The sequence below is a fragment of the Ursus americanus genome, chromosome 29 (assembly GCF_024610735.1).
Source record: "Ursus americanus isolate L20-20 chromosome 29, mUrsAme1.1.p, whole genome shotgun sequence".
In the NCBI taxonomy this organism is placed as follows: Eukaryota; Metazoa; Chordata; class Mammalia; order Carnivora; family Ursidae; genus Ursus; species Ursus americanus.
Window position 1 is genome coordinate 26464925 of NC_142155.1, and position 5362 is coordinate 26470286.

A 5362-nucleotide genomic window follows, 5' to 3' on the forward strand; every position below is an offset into this window, starting at 1 on the left:
GATAATTTTAAAATCATTTATTAGATACTGAATTTTGTCATCTATCTTTTGTGAATGTATTTTTTTCTTTTATTTTCTTAATGTGATAAACTATATTGACTGATTTTTTAACAGTTTTATTGGAATATTATTTACATACCATATAATTCACTTCTCTTACGTGTACAATTCAGTGATTTTTAATAAACTTACAGTGTTGGACAATCATCACCACAATCAATTTCAGAACATTCCATCCTCCTAAAAAAAATCGAATGGTTATTTGCTCTTATTCCCTACTCCTACTTCTAGTCCTAGGCAGCCACTCATCTGTTTTCTGTCTTTGCAGATTTGCCTTTTCTGGACATTTTATATAAGTGAGTCATACAGTATGTTGTATTTTTGTGCCTGGCTTATTTCATTTAGCATCATGTCTTCATGGTTCATCCATATTGCAGGATACATCAGTTCCTTATTCCTTTTCATGGATGAGTAATATTCCACTGTATGGTTATACCACATTTTGTTCATCCCTTCCCTGGCTGATGAGCATTGGATTGTTTCCAGTTTTTGTTTATTACAAACAGTGTAGCTATGACGATATGAATACAAGGCTTTCTGTCGATGAACTCATTCATTTCTCTTGGCTGGGTACGTAGGAGTGGAAATGTATGTCAACCCATCCCTGTCACTGTCAGATCCTTTGCATCTTAAAGGCCCTTATGTATCAGTGAAAAAATATTCAGGAAATAAATCAGAATATTCTGTCTTTCCTTTTTAACTCATACATACTCACGTGCACATAGATTCTTCATGGAGAATGAATACCAGTATGTTCTGGCTGGTTAATGATTCCTGGTAGAAGAAGAGCCATTAGAATTTCCATTTGTTCCTGAGCATTTCATTTACTGAGTCTTGTATGGGATATAATTCTTAAAGGGATTGAGGTTTCTGTTGGAACAAAGTCTGGCATGCAGTAGGTAACATTGCTTCTCTCAGATTCCTGTTACACATTCTGACTTAGCCGTGATGCTTTAAGTGTTGAAAAATCATCTGTCCTGCATGATTTTATTTTTATCATGTGCATACATGACTGCACCTAAAACAACAAAGAGCCAGCTTTTAATAGTATGTAAATATAAATGGCTTGGTTATGTTTCTTTCAAGTCATTTAAGGAGAAACCCCACCTGTTTTGTCATCTACTTACTTAATCTTTTCCTTTGTTGTTAATTTTCATTTAAGGTGACCAAAGGTATTTTTTGTTTGTTTCAAATAAATATCCTAAATATTTATATAATTAAATATATAAAAAATATATAAATATTTAATATATAATATATAAAAATATATAAATATAATTAAATATAAAAATAAAATATAAATATTTTATTTATATAAAAATATAAAATATTTTTAACAGAAGATACTAGGACCAAGCCTAAAGCTGAGACCTAAATTGTAATGTTTTCTGTGTAACCCAAACAGGTGGCCATGTACACGTTGACTGTGTACAGTCTCTTCTGTTTTCTTTTCTTCTAAGATTTTAATTATTTATTTTATTTTAGAGAGAGAGAGAACATTCACAAACGAGGGGAGGGGCAGAGGGACAGAATCTCAAGCTGACTCCATGCAGAGTACGGAGCTGGATGGGGTCTCGATCTCACAACCCTGAGATCACTACCTGAGCCTAAGCCAAGAGCTAGACCCTCAACTACCTGAGCCACTCAGGCACCCCAGAGTCTTTTCTGTTTTCTTAAAAGTGAAATAGTTACAATTTAAATCTATAAAAACTTCACAAGGACTTAAACTGGATAGAGGATATAGTTAGATCTTACTGAATTTTAACTTTCACAGAAACTATATAAGATTAAAGATCATGGGCCCAAACTGTACTTTTATCTGAGAAGTTTTGATGTCTATAGTCATTTAGAATGATTTCCTAACTGTCTAGTTGTGTTTGAGGGACTAGACAAACTTAGCATCCCCCGACTTGTCCGCCATCTTAACTCCTCCTCCCCGTCTTCAGTCATTTAAACACGCCTTATTTTATAGGACGAGCATGTGATTTATTGTCCAAACTACAACACCTTAGAGGGTGGAAGGAGCTCTACGTATAATTATGCTGGGGAACAAGGGTAAGTTGAGGCAGTCCCAGGCTCACTTAGAGCATGTTGTCACCTGATGTGTAGTGAAAGACCTCACTCTGCACTCACTCATTTGGAAATACGTTTTGCTTGTTTTCTTTTTTAACAGAAGATAAATTTGTATTTATCTCACACTTGTAGGCAAGAATACATGTATATATATATGCTGTTCCAAGTTTTTTTTTTTTATTTCAAGATACTTTATTTTAAAAACAGGTCAGAACCCGAAGCTTGTGGCCCATTCTGCCAGTGTACAAACTACAAATGCTTGCTCAGAAGCTGAGGGGCACTCCTTGGTAGCATGTTTGAAAAGTGAATAAAAATCCATATGAAACAGGGGCGCCCGGGTGGCGCAGTCGTTAAGCGTCTGCCTTCGGCTCAGAGCGTGATCCTGGCGTTCCAGGATCGAGCCCCACATCAGGCTCCTCCACTATGAGCCTGCTTCTTCCTCTCCCACTCCCCCTGCTTGTGTTCCCTCTCTCGCTGGCTGTCTCTCTCTGTCACATAGATAGATAAAATCTTTAAAAAAAAATCCATACGAAACAAATATTCAAATAGTTCCCATAGGAACACAGATAAGTGGCCCCATCTCTTCGTGTTCCATATTATTGCATCTGTGCCAACCCTATTTACAAAGACATTTCAAGAAAACTAGCAGTACTTAAATTAAACGGTCCCCCCCAAATTCCGTAATTCAAGCTAACCTGCCGGTTAACAGCTGTAGGAGTGGTACCTACGGTAATGCTCGCTGAAGCAAGGCAGCAGGGGACACTTCACCCCACTTCATCCCATTCTCCCAGGGGGAGCACAGGATACAGCAGAGGGCTGCCGTCCTGCTCCTCTCCTTCCAGCAGGAAGTCATGGCCCTGGACCTGCGTGTGAGTTGCCATGTTGGCCCCGCGTGTGAGTTGCCATGTTGGCCCCAACGTCACATAGTGGATCATCAGCCTATGGAACCCTTTGAAAGTAGAAGCAGCGGCAGCAGTGGAAGCACCCGTGTTTTCAAAGAGCGTCCACTCCCCCACATGCATCTTGGGCAAGTCACCACACTCAACAGTGCAATTGAGGCTGTCACATGTTGGTCCCCATATGCTGGTCAAATAACACTTCTAATCTGGTTTGGGTCTCTTCTGCACGAGGGGCTTCATGTGTACATGATCATAAATGATGCAATTAAATGATCCATATACCCCATCATTCACGTAATACCTAAAGGTTTGTTCACTCGACTGGTCGTCATCATTAGAGCCGGTCTGTTCCTTTACTATGAGGTTTTTTTGGTGGTGCTGTTAACTGCAAGTGTGAAAGCTGATGCAACATATTATCTGCTGGGCTCAGCTATGATTCTCATTCCCAAGTGTGCTGGAAAACACTTGTCCAGTGCTGGGTTGATAACACTGGTGATCTCTTCAAATTTAAGCTTTACGTCTTCAGATCCAAGAAAGCCACCTTTGATATCAAGCAGATACCGTGTTGAAACCCGCCTCAGCTCCCATGACAAAGACACAGCCAGTATCAGAGATGGTGTGCACGAGGGTCTCTGTACAGCCACTTCCCACATGGAAGCTGACACCGATGATATCAATATATAGCTCTTTTGCCGCAAAAAAGAACCCTGCTGGTTTTGAGTGTGGCACCAAATTTAACACTGAGGCAACAAACTGCTTTGAAATCATCAGTGGCAGTCCTCAAAACCAGCTTCGCCTTTGGATGTGCCCTGGCAACTTTGATCAGTTGGACTTCACGATCAGAAGTTATCATCTGGACTGCATTATTGACAGCGTCCTTAATCTGAGACACTTGCTGGGATTTGCATAGATAATCCTTTCTGGAGGCAGCCGTAGACTCGGCACCAATTGTATTTCAGTCTTGCTGGTGAAGTCAAATCCTGTCCCAATGGCAGCTAGGGTCTTCGCTGTGCTTTGGTGTTCATTGCATTTGACGGCATCACAGGGGGTGACCTGAGGAAGGGCTTTGAATCATCTCAGATGTTTCTTTAGAATGTCTCCCCGGTCTGCAACATAGAATGCATCCTTATCACCAGAAGACGAGACTTCTTTAATTTTTTGGGCCAGGCTGTCCTTGGCAGTAAAGTCTTCAGAGAGGAAATGGCAGTCAAACTCTGTATTAACTAAAGTTGTTCATGGTTTCTTGGTGTTTCCATGGAAAACAGATGGAAATTAGAGAAATTATGGCCAGCATTTCACAAAGGCAATTCCCGGGAATTCCAGGTCCCACTGAAGATGCGTGTGCCCTCGGTGCAGCAGTGGAGATGTTCTCATGAGCACAGAATCTGCTGTCTTAGAGCACACGGGGCGCCGAGGGCCAGCCCCATGGAGAGTGTGCAGGCAGGCCTGCTGCACCGCCACCCTGGTCAGCCGCCCCCCCTGCGGCCCCGCTCCCTTACCCGGGGGCCGCCAGCTGGGAGATCTGGCTTAGAGGCCAGTGGGCACTGACTTGTTGTTCCCTCAGAACAGAGCCAAGATAACTGATGCACACAAGAAATGAACCCTAGCTGTCCTAGTAGGCTGTGTTGTTTTTCCAGCTAAACTAGAGTGGACTGCATCATGCAATTTACCTTTTATATAAAATGTCTACATTTTAAAGATTTTGTGGTCTCTATATCATGTTTTTGGATTCTTACAGCTCCCTCCCCCAAGAGTGCCTATTACTGTGTTAGGCATATAAATGTTGCCTCCTCCTCCAAGATACATTAAAGAAATAATTCATGCCAGAGTGCTTAGTATCATGGAAATGTGCAAGGGGGTCTGTCTGCCTTTCAGGGCTTGCGGTTTCTAAAACAGTTTCTCCCAGGCAAATTCTCTTTTCTGAATCTTTTTTTCACATTCCCTTTCCATTCTGCTTCTCTGCTAACCAGCCAACCACACTGACCCCAACATCCTCGACAGTATTGGCTCTTGAAAACGTAACAACTGTCCTATTAATTGGAATTCTGATTTCAGGGAACATACAGTGTCAATTTAACAACTTAAAAAGCTAGAGTCTTGCAAAGTGTCACCAGGAGAATGACAGAGAGGCACCTGTTCCTGGCCCAGGAGAGAAGTCCTGAATACCACAGTCTTGCCCCACCTCACCCTCTCGGGGAGTTACCTTTGCCAGCAGCACGAACCAAGTCATAGCCATTAAAGAACAAACAACTGTGTGAGAAAAGCAAGCTGAGAGAGAGGAAAACAATGCTATCTACCTTAACCCACAGGAGGGTTCTTCAAGAACATTT

General features: G+C 41.5%; 1 pseudogene; it reads right to left on the reverse strand.

The window, feature by feature from the left end:
* Nucleotides 1–2897: 2897 nt before the first annotated feature.
* LOC123797051 (ornithine decarboxylase pseudogene) lies at nucleotides 2898–4269 on the reverse strand (annotated as a pseudogene).
* Between the last annotated feature and the right edge of the window lie 1093 nt (nucleotides 4270–5362).